The sequence below is a fragment of the Bos taurus genome, chromosome 9 (assembly GCF_002263795.3).
Source record: "Bos taurus isolate L1 Dominette 01449 registration number 42190680 breed Hereford chromosome 9, ARS-UCD2.0, whole genome shotgun sequence".
Taxonomy (NCBI): Eukaryota; Metazoa; Chordata; class Mammalia; order Artiodactyla; family Bovidae; genus Bos; species Bos taurus.
The window spans coordinates 16928658-16946064 of NC_037336.1; the positions used below are offsets into that span (position 1 = coordinate 16928658).

The 17407-nt window shown below is 36.2% G+C and overlaps 1 long non-coding RNA gene across 1 annotated transcript in view; it reads right to left on the reverse strand.

The window, feature by feature from the left end:
* Positions 1 to 888: 888 nt before the first annotated feature.
* LOC132346167 (uncharacterized) overlaps positions 889 to 17407 on the reverse strand; it is a 35869-nt gene continuing 19350 nt past the window's right edge. The window contains exon 3 of the long non-coding RNA XR_009495926.1: positions 889 to 974. This is a non-coding gene — a long non-coding RNA (uncharacterized lncRNA). The remainder of the gene's footprint in view (positions 975 to 17407) is intronic.

The window sequence follows — 17407 nt, forward strand, 5'->3', positions numbered from 1 at the left end:
GGATTTCCATGGTGGCTCAGTGGTAAGGAATTTGCCTGCGAATGCAGAAAACACAAGAGACACAGGTTGGATCCCTGGGTTGGAAAGATCTCCTGGACTAGGAAAAAGCAACTCACTCCAGCATTATTTCCTGAAAGTTCCATGGACAGAGGAGCCTAGTGGACTATAGTCCATGGGGTCACAAAGAGCTGAACACACACACACACACAAATCCCAAGAATGAGCAGTTTTGATGTCTGAGAACAGGAAAAAATTGATATCTCCGTTCAAAAAGAGAGAAGAAATTTACCCTTTCTTCAAATTTTATCTATTTCAGTCTTCAGTGGATTGTCTGATGCCTACCCACACTGGTAAGGGTGGGTTTTCTTTACTTAGTCTACTCAATCAGAAGCTAATCTCTTCCAGAAACACCCTCACAGAAAAAACACCCTTACATACCCAGAAAAAGTATCTTACCAGGTATCGGGGTATCCCGTTCCCAGTCAAGTTGATAACATAAAATTAACCATCACATATTTCATTTCAAAAAAGTAAAACAAATCACAATATCACATGTCTGGCTGAGTCCTGGAGATTAGTGCCACCAGTGAAGACAATATATATAGAAGCGATCATTCCAAACACATCATGAGTTAATGTACTTGTTGTCTTGAGCAGAAGATAGGTAGATCTTAGAGAATGAGTGGATTGTCATAAACTCAAATACCTAGCAATTCCACTTGCTGATAGTGTTTCATATTATATGCATTATCATTTTGCATTTTATATATTTAAACATTTTATATTTATTTATAAATATGTATTATTTCTCCATCTCAAAGGTCAGTAAACACCAGTCTTTGTGTTAGTTTAATAGGAGTAATATCATATCTTTATTAATTTGCTTTAATGGCTCTTTACCTCTCAAATCCTTTTATCTTCTTCTCAAATCTGTATGAGGCTTTGCAACCTTGACTGCATAAGTCTGATAGAACCTGGTGAATAGAAAACAGTAGGTCTGCAAGATGACATGGTAAGTTCCTATTGCCAGAAGGTGGGAAATGATTCTGATTAAAAGCCAGGGGCCTGACTCCTCAGTAATGTTCTGGGGAATTTAGAAGCCTGGAAATTTCAGGATATTCCTTCTAAAATGAATATAGTCTGAAGCTCCTCATACTCTTTACCACTAAGAATGAGACACCACATATGATATATCCTTTTGTATTTTGCAGGAAAATATAATTGTCTGGGGCGTGCTGCTCTGGTTCACTTATTGAGTAGCTCAAAATTCTACTATTAAGATAAAAATAGAAAACAGTAGGTATTTTAACTGATTTGGGCTGTATGACTATATATGCATTTTTTTTTAAACTGGGACCCTATGACTATGAAATTCAGCATTATTCATAGTACCTGTGGCATACCTGGAAGTTAGGTGGCATTTGTGATGAGCCATGACATGGAGAATTCTATGTTTTTGCGTAAAGCCAGGTAACAAGTAATTCCCCAGTAATTATTTTCCCTTAGAGAAATAATTATTGGCTTGCTGCTGAGCCCTGTAGAGATTGAATGCCTGATTATAGAGCTAGGTACCACAGTAATCTGAGCTGCCCCTCATGAACTGGGAGTTATCAAATGTTACAAAGCAGAAAAATCAGGCATGTTCCTTGAACTAAATCATAAAATGTTATTGTGGGCAGTATCTGAAGGCACAAGCGTGTCACTTTCACGAGCAATTCACGCTCCCACTGTGTTTCCCTTTGCCACATGTCCACTGCTCCTCAAACCACAACTGCTGATAAAGGGACAAGCTGTCAGTAAGAGCCAAAGATTTCCTGAAGACCTTTCATAGCACTCTGGAAACAGGAATTCAAGAGTTGAGGAACTACAGCTCCACTCACAAGTTGAATTATATGGCACCTAATTCTTTTAGCAAAAGAGAAGACGGCTAGAAAAGACAAAGATGAGGATCTACATGAGAAAGTGGTGAATAATTGTTTGGACAGAAAAGAACTTGGAAAAATTGGTATCAGGAGTGGGTTTCTAGGATGTTTTGGAAAGAAGCATATGGATGGAACTTTTGGAATGGATTCCGAGTGTGAGGATGTACCGTGTGAATGTTTACCAAAAGGCTCCCAGTGCAATGGGGACTCTGAATACTCCGGTAGTTTTCAATCACCTCTTTCCCAAGCCTCCTTTCTGCTTGGCCAAAGGATTCCATGACCTTGATGGCAAGGTCAGAGACAGTGTAACAACAAATATTTCCCCACTCCATGGCCCCACTGGGTCCCCTTTCTGCTGAGTATCCAATTTTCCAGCACCAGTAAACGAAAGTAAAGTTATTACTTCCTAGGGAGTTAGCTCAGAGAAGGCAATGGCACCCTGCTCCAGTACTCTTGCCTGGAAAATCCCATGGACAGAGGAGCCTGGTAGGCTGCAATCCATGGGGTAGCTAAGAGTCAGACACGACTGAGCGACTTCACTTTCACTTTTCACTTTCATGCATTGGAGAAGAAAATGGCAACCCACTCCAGTGTTCTTGCCTGGAGAATCCCAGGGACGGAGGAGCCTGGTGGGCTGCCATCTCTGGGGTCGCACAGAGTCGGACACGACTGAAGCGACTTAGCAGCAGCAGCAGCAGCGGCAGCAGGGAGCTAGCTAGCTATCTGATTGTGGACTGAACATTAGACCTTTTCCATCATGAAAGGAAGAATAATTTTCCCTAACTGGACCAAATATATACTCTGGATTAGGTTTTCCTTCCATTTGTGACACCCTTCTCCCACCAACCCCACCTCTGAGTTTGCTGAATGCCTTATTCACAGCATTGTGGCTGATCAAAGAGCTAATTTCATGCAGACAAATTAAGAACTAATTAAGCTAACACTCACGGAATTTACTGCTAACTGTGTATCTTATCACCCCAAATCAGCTGACCTTACAGAAAGTTGAAGCTGTCTGAATGGAAATAAGATAGAAGATAACATCTGATAAAATTAGGGTGCTATCCTATGTGTATATTCCCTGAACCAGATCTGGAATATAAAAAACAAAGACTAGAAGCAGGTTGTACACCTCTCACTCTCATACCTAGTGAACCCCTCAAAGTTCGTGGTTTCCTTTATGGTTTTGTGTCCAACTCTCTTGTCTTAGAATCCCCCCCAGGAGATTTTATAACACACGTTAAGTTCTTCTATCAGGGGTCTCTACAATAGTTTCAATGAAGTGGGGGCTGTTGCTTCCGTTTGTCCAGCTCAAGCTTTTCTTATCATAAGACAAAGATGCAAAATACAGGGTTATTGATCTCTTCAAGGGAAAAGAAGTCTGCTTGAGGTAAGGCTGTAATATTTTTAAAATCCAAAGTCTTCTCTAGGGTTCCTTCTAATATAACAGCAAAACTTATTGGGAGACTCCAGAAAGTTCAGAAAGACCACAGAAACATCATAGAGATAAGACCACCAATTAATTCTCTTCCCCAGAAATGGTTGTTTGCTTCACCTTATGAAAACAATCTCAGTCACCTGAAATACTGGCTGAGAGCAAATGAAATATTTAATGATTCAGAGGGTCAGAAATCATAAATACTAGTGATGGCTTTGTGACAACTGTACGTACATAATGCCTTCATCTGGGTGCCCTCGAAAATATAACTTAAGGAAAACTTCACGTGCTAATATTTTTGGATTGACGTTCAATTCAATGATGCAATAGTAAACTGTACAAACATTTTGAGGCAAATTTCATTGTGTAGGTATATATTTTAAATTTGTTCAGTTGTTATATACTCTAATTCCTTTGTCTTCTCTTGTTTCTCAAGGATTTAATTATTTGAATACAGAATACAAAACAAAGCAAAAATTCAGCTGCTTTACTGCTAGTGTTGCTCAAAGGCATATTTCTACTGTCTTCCTAAATATTTCATCAAAATATGCCTGACTGTATTTTATAGAATATTTTATTTACACTCTGCTGTGGCTGCTTTTTGATTTTTTAAAAAATACACTTTTTCTTCCTTTTTAAGACAATTTATTTTAAAATAATTCTGCTTTTCAAGTTCATTTCATAAAATAATGCTAATTTCGTTTTTAGGATTGTTTACAATTCCCCACCAAGGCAATTCCACTTTGGAATAGCTTTATCCCAGTTTTAAAGCAATCATGAAATGTAGGTTTTTCCCTTGGAAGTCTAGGTTGTTGTTGTTCAGTCACTAAGTCGTGTCCAACTCTCTGTGACGCCATAGACCGCAGCACACCAGGCTTCCCTGTCCTTCACTATCTCCCGGAGTTTGCTCACTCATGTCCATTGAGTCAGTGATGCCATCTAACCACCTCAGATGCTTTACTGAAAGATATCTAAATAAGAAAGAGCAAAATAAGAATGATCCATTCTTTATTAAAGCCAAAATGAGAGAACAAAAAATTACTGTAAGGCAACAAAGTGTGGAATGTGGTGTCTACAATTTAATTGTCAAAGGTGTATATGAATTCAAGCTAGTCAGTAGATCGCACATGTAAATTATCTTCCCACAAGCATCAGGGCAGGGCAATCTAATGGTTAAAGGGAAAGGCACAATAGGTTGGCCCACTTATTTGTGTCATCTTGCCAATCTCTGCCATTGTACTTTTTTTCTCGGTGATGACATGTTACCGTTTTTGCATAAATTGTTTGTTCTGCTTTCCATGGACATTTCCTAACAAACCATTAGCCTGTCTCAGATTTCTAAGTAATACCCCCAAATGAGTAATAGACCATACTCTATCTGCATGGCCTTTTATGATTATTCTTTATTTTAGATGATGGCTGTTGTGTGCATTATTTTAAATTAGAGACGGAAGCAATGTGGAATAAATTAGTGAACATTCCTTTTCTACCAAAACAGCTTTTAATTAAACAAATATTTACTAAGATTCTGCCTTTGCTTTCCAATATTTTAAGCGTCAAAGGTAATAAATCTTATTCTTTGGTTGTCTTTTCACAACTTATATGTCTTTTCACATGTAAGAAATGGAAGATCTTGTAATAAAGGGAAAAAAATAAGGAAGAAATTTCCATTTATTAATCGTCTAAATTAAATCATGTCAAACCTTCTCCCTTGTGAGTTTAAGGACATACTATGTACCTTGCTGGTATCCTTTATCATCAACCCAAGATACTTTGGGGTGTGAAATGGAATGCTTTAATAATTACTCTAGGAAAACCAGGACTATCCCAGGCAAAGCAGGAAATACTGTTACCCCATAATATTTTTTCTTCCAAAAACTTTATTTTGTTCACTTTTTAAGAAATATTGGAAAAAATGGGAAAAAATTCATTCTACTATTCTTTCTTTTCCGTAATTTTTTCCCTTACATGGCTTTGCAACAAAAATTCTTAATGTTCTGTTATTGTTATTCATGGACCACTTCTTTAACATGTTTGAAATGTATAAAATGTATAGAATTATAAATAAAACTGTTTTTATTTTGAGATGCAAGAACTAAAATATTATTAGAAAATGAATTTGTGGTGTAGTGACGTATACACTGTTTTATAAATGCATTCAATTATGAGATAGAGCAGGTAGTTTACAATAACTTTAAAATAGTTATAACAGTATTTTGAGTTTTATATTATAAAAATACTTATAATTTCTTCTGGTAACAAAATCATAGATACCACTAATATTACTGAAATATGTTGCCTAGGTAATAAAGGAAGAGACCTAAATTTCAATTAGGTATTAATGACTATAAATGTGCATTTCTTCCCTTCCAAATTCGAGAATCTCTTAAATAATCTAACACAAGTTAAGGACACTTAGCTTAGAAAGCCAATATAGTAAAATAAACTATTTTACCAGTTGGGCCCTTATAATTATTATGGCCTTACAAATTAACTTTCCTAGAAGTTGTGTCTTCACTTTTTAAATCACAGGAAAAAAAGTAAAAGTTACGTAGACATGAGTTTTACATAACATTTTACTAAGATATTGTATTTATAGCAGTGTTCAAGAGCAACATGATCCTGAAAATTAATTATGTGACATATTCCACTTATAGATTATACCCCTCATTTACCACACTGCAATAAAGTGGATGTTACTTTTCTTTAATCTTTTTTTTTTCCCTTATTGAGCTACAACTATTATATAAGTGGCTAACAATAGGACTCAGATCTGTGTCAATCAGGGTTTCTAATTTTTTATAGTATGGCACATTTTTCTGAACTTAAATGACACAGTGCTTTGCTTTTAGTGAAACTGCATTGTTTATGTCAAATGGTAACGAACTATTAATACAACAGTTCAACTTTGGTTGCATTTCAAATAAAAGTACCCTTGGTACTTCTAAATGGAGTTATTTAAGATCAGAGCTGCTCGTCCTTATTTTCAGAAATGTATTCGGTGCAATTAAAGCATGAAATTAAATCATTCTTGTTCCTTGGAAGAAAAGCTGCGACAAACCTGCTGTTGCTGCTGCTGCTAAGTCGCTTCAGTCGTGTCCGACTCTGTGCGACCCCATAGACGGCAGTCCACCAGGCTCCTCTGTCCCTGGGATTCTCCAGGCAAGAACACCGGAGTGGGTTGCCATTTCCTTCTCCAATATGACAAACCTAGCCAGCATATTAAAAACCAGAGACATCACTTTGCTAACAAAGGTCCTTAGAGTCAGACCTATAGTTTTTCCAGTAGTCATGTATGGATGTGAGAGTTGGACCATAAAGAAAGCTGAGCAGGGAAAAATTGATGCTTTCAAACAGTCTTTCTGGAGAATACTCTTGAGTGTCCCTGGGACAACAAGGAGATCAAACAAGTCAATCCTAAAAGAAATCAACCCTGAATATTAATTGGAAAGACTGATGCTGAAGCTGAAGCTCCAGTACTTTGGTCACCTGATACAAAGAGCAGATCATTGGAAAAGACCCTGATGCTGGGAAAGATTGAAAAGATGAGGAGAAGGGAATGACAGAGGATGAGATGGTTGGATGGCATCACCAACTCAATAGACATGAATCTGAGGAAACTCCAGGAGGTGGTGAAAAACAGGGAAGCCTAGTGTGCTGCAGTTTATGGAGTTGCAAACAGTCAGGCATGTGTTAGCAACTGAACAACAACAGCAAAGGATGAATAAATTCTGTTCATCTAATAAATTTGCTCAGTATTTTTTTATACCATCTTAAACGTCTTCAACCTATCAGCTTTCTAAGAAGCAAAATGATTCACATTTCACTTGATACTCTATAATGAAAGAAGAAGCAGTTAAACTGAATACCCTTTGCCTAAACAGACATGGAGATTGGGATAAAGGAATTGTAGGCTGAAGCAGCTATATAAATGATAAAGCAAACACAGTGTGATACCCATGATATTATTTGGTTTAAAGTGTTCTCTTTCAAATTACCTTTAATATATGCTAAGTACATAGAAAAGGCAAAGAAAGAAATAAAAGCAACAAAAATACTCTCATAATATTTCTCAAAGTCCTAGAATAATTTCCTCCATGGAGTCAATGGAAAAAATTGAAAAACCCACTTTTGGCCAAAGTGCCCTATGTTGTTAGAAAGTGTGCTTTTTAACAGAAAGTAGAATGCATGTCTTTTTATTTTGCTTCCTCACTGTTATTGGGTCATACAATAACCTTTGAGCATACTAAGTTTTAACCAACATGTTATTCTTGAGATTTTTTTTCTAAAGAATTTAGAGGCCTCTTCAACCTCTGCTGCCCCCAGTCAGATGCCCTCTTTTCCTGTTCAGTCTAGAGAATTGACTGGATGGCCAATACAGCTTCAATAAAGTCAGAGAAACAGCTGGAACTCAGGGACATCAGGAGCTCGGGGGCCAAACACCAACAGGACCACATTTTCATCTGTCTCTGGGGCTTTCTGCTTGCCCTATTTCTTCTCTGAGGCTAGCATCTTTTCTGAAGATCTGGAAACATAGGCCTTCACTCTTTCCATAGTTCATAGCTCATATGTCTGTCACTCTAAAACATTTTATGCATCAAATGTCAAAGATTATTATTTAACATTATCTTTTGACACAGTTCTACTCCAAAACTCTCTGTGGAAGGACTCAGGTTAGCCTAGCTTTGGTCAGGGCCAACTGCTGTGCAAAGCAACTCTGACTATCCAGACAAAACACAGGAAATGGCATCCCCATTGGAAAGACACATTTGGAGGGTACAAAGAAGAAATTACCAAAATTTAAAAAGTTACCCTTTTAAAGTGAGCAGTACTTTAAAAGATAGTACAATATGTGCCCACTGTAAGATATGCAATGTAAGAATGATGATGTAATGGTGGTAATTCACGATGTTTTAAAAAGCAGGTTATATTATAGACTATCAAAAACTAGAAAGGACCTATTGTGTAGCAAAAGGAACTGTACTCAGTATCTTGTAATAAAATATAATGGGAAAGAATCTAATACACACACACACACACACATATATCTGGAGAAGAAAATGGCAACCCACTCCAGTGTTCTTGCCTGGGAAATCCCATGGACAGAGGAGCCTGGTGGGCTACAATCTGCTACTGCTGCTGCTAAGTCACTTCAGTCGTGTCCGACTCTGTGCGACCCCATAGACGGCAGCCCACCAGGCTCCCCCGTCCCTGGGATTCTCCAGGCAGGAACACTGGAGTGGGTTGCCATTTCCTTCTCCAATGCATGAAAGTGAAAAGTGAAAGTGAAGTCACTCAGTCATGTCTGACCCTCAGCAACCCCATGGACTGCAGCCTTCCAGGTTCCTCCATCCATGGGATTCTCCAGGCAAGAGTACTGGAGTGGGGTGCCATTGCCTTCTCTGGGCTACAATCTATGGGGTCACAAAAGAGTCAGACATGATTTAGTGACTAAACAAAAACAACAACACAAGTGTATATGTAAAACTGAATCACTTTGTTATATATCTGAAACTAACACAACATTGTAAATCAACTATATTTTAATAACTTTTTAAGTTAGAAAACTAAAATGAGTTTACATTTTCATTTATATTGGCCCACATGCCATGAAAAGGAAGAGTTTATCATGATGTTTAAGAAAGATTACAACTAAATAAAAATGATTCAAATAATGTACTTTAGAAACTCATAGAAAGCAAATAAAATATTAATAGAAAGTTTTGTAAGAGTACTTAAACTACAGTTCAAACAAGTGTGCATAATATGCATGCAATATATGAAATACAAAGAATGCAAATAATATAGTAAACTTGGAAATTCATTTTAAAAAATTAAAGCTTTTCTTTTCAAGCAGTCCCTATGTAAAAAGAATGGATGGCATATTAGGCCACAGGGGTAACACCAGTAATTTCCTGAAAAAGTAAATCATATGAACTATAATATTTCTACACCATACAATAAACCAGAAACAAAGGGATAATAAGCAATTTAAACTCAAGAAAAAACTGTTAAATGCTACTATATTACATAAAGTTCAGAATTATGATTCCAGAATTTTACAGAATAGCTAAAATTAGAATATCATATTAGATCTCATGGGAGATGAAAACACCAAACTTAAAATCATTACTGTCAATATTTTCATTTTTAAACAGAAATAAAGCAAATATACTGAATGTTCAATTCTGAGAAAAACAAAACAAATTTATATAAAGGATAACATAATAAGAACCACAGAGGAAATCAGTAAATTATAAAATGGAGTACAAATATAAATGAATACAATAAATTATACTTATGAGAAGTTAGCAATAACCGCTGGCAATTCCAAATAAGAGAAAAGACAAACACAAGAAAATCAAATTAGGAATGAGATAAAAGATACAATGACCTGCATTGTATAAGATTGCAGATTTTGTAAGAGAATATATGAAATTTATCCCTGTATTTCTCAAGGCACAGTTTTCAGCTCTTCTATTTAAGAATTTCCTGGAATATTAAAGGTACAAAAGTTTAGGTCTATCAGAATTAGAGCTAATGGGTCAGAATATTTGGAGAAGGAGCCAGGAATCTGCATATCTATCAAGTCATACTTATTCATATTAAAGTATGAAAATTACTGCTCTCCTCTAAAAAAGTTAGGTTTCTATTTGTCTATAAAATTGCATTATAAAAACTGAATAAATAATAATGGTTAAGACATGGAAATGCCCCAAGAATTTTATCTTCATAAACTATCTGAGCAAAACAAAGTCTTTTATAAGAAGGTTAAATAAAGTCTAGTTACAAGAAGGTTTCTGATATCAAAACAGGATAAAAACAGTATTGCAAGCTATCCCAACCAAGTTCACTTTAGACTATAACACAAGAACTCTAAATTATTAAGAAATAAAATTCAAAAGCACATTAAAGGAATTAGCCACAACAAAAATGTGGGCCTTGAAAAAGGATTGATCATTTAATAAAATAATATCCTGTGCAGGATAAAAGCAATAGAAAACATCATAAAAGAAAATATTATGAATTTAGCTACATAAGATGGAAAATAAATTAGGGAAAACATGAAGCATAGCTGGGAATATAAATATAGTAAAGATGACAAGAATGGTTTATAGACTCAATAAATATGAAAATTTTAATAGAGAATTCAGGAAACACTGCAATTGAAATTTTGGTGTGGAAAAAACACAAAAATCCAGAGGAAATATACAAATGAAATAATGATAAATGAAAATTTCTCAACTTATATAGTATTCAAAGTATTACATATTTTTAAAAGATAATAAAGCTGTTAAAATATGAAAATCACCATCCAGCTAGCAAAGATTATGAAGATGCTGATTGGTAGTAATATAGTAATCTACCTCAAGCACAAGCTTGAAAGAAAGATTCTGAAAAAAAAAAATGTATCCATCATGTAAAAATTCTTTTATTAGGCACGCCTAGGTGAAACCAGCTCAGAAGGAGTCAACTTACCTGGGCACCTAGCAGAATCTGTTTTCAGGAATGGTGATGGTGGAGCTTTGGAGTCCTATTCACAGCATCATTGGAACTGGTAACGTGTCTGAACTAGGCTAAGCGACCTCCGTGGGGTTTCCTTGCTGAACAAACTCTGTTGTATAGTTAGATTGTTCCTGTTTTCATTTTCTGAGATTAACTATCAGACGTTACTTTTTATCAGAGACAATCTTGAGTGAATTCTGTTTGTTGCAACTAGGAGCACAGATTGATTCAGAAGCTAGTATGATGAACATTGGGGTACATGTGTCTCTTTCAGTTCTGGTTTTCTCAGTGTGTATGCCCAGCAGTAGGATTTCTGGGTTGTATGGCAGTTCTATTTCCAGCTTTTTAAGGAATCTCCATACATTTTAATCAGTTCTGATGAGGTGGATGAAACTGTAGCCTATTATACAGAGTGAAGTAAGCCAGAAAGAAAAACACCAATACAGTATATTAACACATATATATGAAATTTAGAAAGATGGTAACAATGACCCAATATTTGAGACAGCAAAAGAGACACAGATGTAAAGAACAGACTTTTGGACTCTGTGGGACAAGGCGAGGGTAGGATGATCTGTGTGAATAGCACTGAAACATGTATATTATCATATATGAAATAGATCACAAGTCCAGGTTCAATGCATGAGATAGGGTGCTCAAGGCTGGTGCACTGGAATGACCCTGAGGGATGGGAAGCGGAGGGAGGTGGGAGGGGGATTCAGGATGGGGGACACATGTACACCCATGGCTGATGTCAATGTATGGCAAAAACCACTACAAAATATTAATTTACATACAATTTAAAAATGAATTAAAAAAAAAAGCTAGTATGTGTTGCAGACAGCTGAACTTGAAGGAGTATATCTAGGATTATTTTTCCTGTTTGATTGGTTCTGAGGTGGTAAGGTTATAACTTATACTATAAACTGTTAACACTCTCTGGCCCAACAGATGGCTCATTACTCTCACCTGTGGTCACCTGGCATTAAGTGCGCATTGATGGAAAGACTTTGAAGGACCCAGTATCCACTTCTATAAAGCACTATGATGACCATGAAGGCTGTGAGACAGACCAATGGCCTCTAAGTGAATTGGAATGTTCCAGAAATAAAATGACAAATTCAAAGTTCTATTTTTTTTTTCAGGCAGTCAGAAAATCAGGAATTTTCTGTGATTGTGCTAAACAAATTTCTTATTACTGGTAGCCACAGGGCTGAAAGTGCAATACATAAAAGTAAACATGAAATCCTATGACTTGACAATTTATCACATCAGTTGAATTATAACTTGTAATGAATAAGGCACCAAATTGTAATGAAAAAGGCACCAAGAACTGGCATAAGGACTCACGGAAAGCTATACATGGTTTAAAGCAGTAGTTCTCAACCTGAGATGTGGCCAGCCCCAGGGAGTTTCCATAAGAATTTGTAGGTGCTTTCACTGGTGGATGCTACTAGCATTTATCACTTGAGTATGAATGACTTTAAATTCCCTAAAACACGTGGAAAAACCCTGCACACACACACACACACAAATTGTCTCGCCTAAAATATACTTAGCACTCCTATTGAAAAGCACTACATTTGAATGGTAAGTACTCTTCAGTCAACTGAGTCCCCTTTGTCTACAAAAGCATCCCCTGGTCTCCTGGCAGTTATGGTTGAAGTCCACCATATAGTCTTGCTTGAAGACCACCCATGAACAACCCTACCAATATATTCACCTGAAAATATGAAACAGGATCAAGTCTAGCTGTTTTATCAGGAAAAGATATTAGCAGTGCTTTAAAGCCTAATACTCTATCTCACTTAAGAGTATTAAAACATTTAGTGTTAATAGTCCCAAACAGGTAGTCCGAACTTGGAATGGGTCCTCCATAGTCACCAACACACCAGCTCCAACTACCTTTCTAGTTCCCATCTTTAGTGTCCTGTCACATTGTCCTAGTTCTAAAATTCCAGTCAGGAAGAGAATAAGAGTGAACTCCATTCTATAAGGAACTTCTCAGAAAGACCATGCAACTTATGCCTCTCATTGGAAGGACTTGATTATGCAATAAAGCCAGATGAAAATGGAGGGGTATGGTTTTCCTTAAGGCATATGGTTGTTCCTATAAAAAGTGGGTTCTGAGATTAATGTAGAAAGAGAAAATGAGTATCAATGTAGTGGGCTGCAACTAACAATTTCTGCCACACAAAAGGAATTCAATACTTCCATGTCCCTTCCCAAGTTATCCTTTTTCATAGACTCTGGAGTGTAAAGGATTATGCACCAAGCAAAATTCAATGTTACTTCCTAATTGATATCAGTTAGCATTTGTAAAAATGTATGAGAATGGGATCCAATGGTGCTAAATAGAGAGAAACATTGTTACATCTGGCTGAATTTACTGAGATAGATGTATTGACCAGAAATTTTATATTCAGTTTTCTCAATGAGGTACATAGAAGTAGTTTTAACCTCCTCTATCATCTTAGTGAAGTATGTACTTCATGGTATACTAGACTAAACAAGTTTAAAATGCAAGAAATTTCTTTTTATACCAAAGATAAAAGAATCCACAAGTTTATGGAGAAAAATGTTATGTAAATATATTATGTGAAATTTACTGTGATTTTGAAGGTAAGAATACCAAGTTATGACCGAATTGGTACCAGTCATAATCCAGAAGATAATATTTGGCCATAACACAGAAAAATACATTGGATCTGAAAGGCTTCTAAATCTTTGAAAAATATCACAGTGGCTAACTCTTTTATGACAAGAATATTGATAGAATTGCTGGACATTTAAAATGGGCTTGTTAATTTCAAAGATGATGAAGGTATCATGGACTGGCAGAGGTGACATTGTACTACTTAACAGAATTGGGCATGCTTACTGTGATACACTGCAGGGTAGAGTGGTCATCAGAATGATAGAAACAAGAAAAAAGTCAAATAAATAACCTAACTCTACACCTAAAGCAACTAGAAAAGGAAGAAATGAAGAACCCCAGGGTTAGTAAAAGGAAAGAAATCTTAAAAATAGGGCAGAAATAAATGCAAAATAAACAAAAAAGATCATAGCAAAAATCAAAAAAGCCAAAAGCTGGTTATTTGAAAGGATAAATAAGATTGACAAATCATTAGCCAGACTTATCAAGAAACAAAGGGAGAAAAATCAAATCAATAAAATTAGAAATGAAATTGGAGAGATCACAACAGACAACACAGAAATACAAAGGATCATAAGAGACTACTATCAGCAATTATATGCCAATAAAATGGACAACTTGGAAGAAATGGACAAATTCTTAGAAAAGTACAACTTTCCAAAACTGAACCAGGAAGAAATAGAAAATCTTAACAGACCCATCACAAGCACAGAAATTGAAACTGTAATCAGAAATCTTCCAGCAAACAAAAGCCCAGGTCCAGATGGCTTCACAGCTGAATTCTACCAAAAATTTAGAGAAGAGCTAACACCTATCCTACTCAAACTCTTCCAGAAAATTGCAGAGGAAGGTAAACTTCCAAACTCATTCTATGAGGCCACCATCACCCTCACACCAAAACCTGACAAAGATGCCACAAAAAAAGAAAACTACAGGCCAATATCACTGATGAACATAGATGCAAAAATCCTTAACAAAATTCTAGCAATCAGAGTCCAACAACACATTAAAAAGACCATACATCATGACCAAGTGGGCTTTATCCCAGGGATGCAAGGATTCTTCAATATCCGCAAATCAATCACTGTAATACACCACATTAACGAATTGAAAAATAAAAGCCATATGATTATCTCAATAGATGCAGAGAAAGCCTTTGACAAGATCCAACATCCATTTATGATAAAAACCCTCCAGAAAGCAGGAATAGAGGAACATACCTCAACATAATAAAGCCTATATATGACAAACCCACAACAAACATTATCCTTAATGGTGAAAAATTAAAAGCATTTCCCCTAAAGTCAGGAACAAGACAAGGGTGCCCACTTTCACCACTACTATTCAACATAGTTTTGGAAGTTTTGGCCACAGCAATCAGAGCAGAAAAAGAAATAAAAGGAATCCAAATTGGAAAAGAAGAAGTAAAACTCTCACTGTTTGCAGATGACATGATCCTCTACATAGCAAACCCTAAAGACTCCACCAGAAAATTACTAGAGCTAATCAATGAATATAGTAAAGTTGCAGGGTATAAAATCAACATACAGAAATCCCTTGTATTCCTATACACTAATAATGAGAAAATAGAGAAATTAAGGAAACAATTCCATTCACCATTGCAACGGAAAGAATAAAATACTTAGGAATATATCTACCTAAAGAAGCTAAAGACCTATATATAGAAAACTATAAAACACTGGTGAAAGAAATCAAAGAGGACACTAATTGATGGAGAAATATACCATGTTCATGGATCGGAAGAATCAATATAGTGAAAATGAGTATACTACCCAAAGCAATCTATAGATTCAGTGCAATCCCTATCAAGCTACCAACGGTATTTTTCACAGAGCTAGAACAAATAATTTCACAATTTGTATGGAAATACAAAAAACCTCTAATAGCCAAAGCTATCTTGAGAAAGAAGAATGGAACTGGAGGAATCAACCTGTCTGACTTCAGGCTCTACTACAAAGCCACAGTCATCAAGACAGTATGGTACTGGCACAAAGACAGAAATATAGCCGAATGGAACAAAATAGAAAGCCCAGAGATAAATCCACACACCTATGGACACCTTATCTTTGACAAAGGAGGCAAGGATATACAATGGAGAAAAGACAATCTTTTTAACAAGTGGTGCTGGGAAAACTGGTCAACCACTTGTAAAAGAATGAAGCTAGAACACTTTCTAACACCATACACAAAAATAAACTCAAAATGGATTAAAGATCTAAACATAAGACCAGAAACTATAAAACTCCTAGAGGAGAACATAGGCAAAACACTCTCTGACAAACCGCACAGCAGGATCCTCTATGACCCACCTCCCATAATATTGGAAATAAAAGTAAACATAAACAAATGGGATCTAATTAAAATTAAAAGCTCCTGCACAACAAAGGAAACTATAACCAAGGTGAAAAGAAAGCCTTCAGAATGGGAGAAAATAATAGCAAATGAAGCAATGGACAAAGAACTAATCTCAAAAATATACAAGCAACCACTGTAGCTCAATTCCAGAAAAATAAACAACCCAATCCAAAAATGAGCCAAAGAACTAAACAGACATTTCTCCAAAGAAGACATACAGATGGCTAACAAACACATGAAAAGATGCTCAACATCACTCATTATCAGAGAAATGCAAATCAAGACCACAATGAGGTACCACTTCAAGCCAGTCAGAATGGCTGCTATCCAGAAGTCTACAATCAATAAATGCTGGAGAGGGTGTGGAGAAAAGGGAACCCTCTTACACTGTTGATGGGAATGCAAAATAGTACAGCAACTATGGGGAAAAGTGTGGAGATTCCTTAAAAAACTAGAAAGAGAACTGCCTTATGACCCAGCAATCCCACTACTGGGCATACACACAGAGGAAACCAGAATTGAAAGGGACACGTGTACCTCAATGTTCATCGCAGCACTGTTTATAATAGCCAGGACATGGAAGAAACCTAGATGTCCATCAGCAGATGAATGGACAAGAAAGCCATGGTACATATACCAAATGGAGTATTACTCAGCCATTAAAAAGAATACATTTGAATTAGTTCTAATGAGGTGGATGAAACTGTAGCCTATTATACAGAGTGAAGTAAGCCAGAAAGAAAAACACCAATACAGTATACTAACGCATATATATGGAATTTAGAAAGATGGTAACAATAACCCTGTATGTGAGACAGCAAAAGAGACACAGATGTATAGAACAGTCTTTTGGACTCTGTGGGAGAGGGAGAGGGTGGGATGATTTTGGATAATGGCATTGAAACATGTATAATATCATATATTAAATTAATCGCTAGTCCAGGTTCGATGCAGGATACAGGATACTTGGGGCTGGTGCACTGGGATGACCCAGAAGGATGGTACAAGGAGGGAGGTTGGAGGGTGGTTCAGGATGGGGAACATGTATACACCCGTGGCAGATTCATGTTGATGTATGGCAAAATCAATACAATATTGTAAAGTAATTAGCCTCCAATTAAAATAAATAAATTTATATTTAAAAAAAATAATAAAGAAAAATTATTGAATGCATTATTGAACATGAAATGTGTAAGTTCAAATAGATGCAAAGTGAACTAAGGTCTGTGTGCTTTGCATAAACAAATACATTCTAAGTCTAATGACAAAGAGATAACATTAACATCATAGCAAAAGAGCCCGGCCCCTCCCCAATCCCAGATCTGAGTCAGGTAAAGACTGAGAGTCATTTGCATACAGTATGGGAAAGAAGAATTGCAATAATATCCTGGTCTATATGGTAAAATTTTATTATATCCTTTTTCATGCAACTTCTGCCCCTAACTGTGAAATGGGAAATACTTATATTATTCCAAGGGGCTTCATCTTCATGGTTACTGCTCAGAGTAC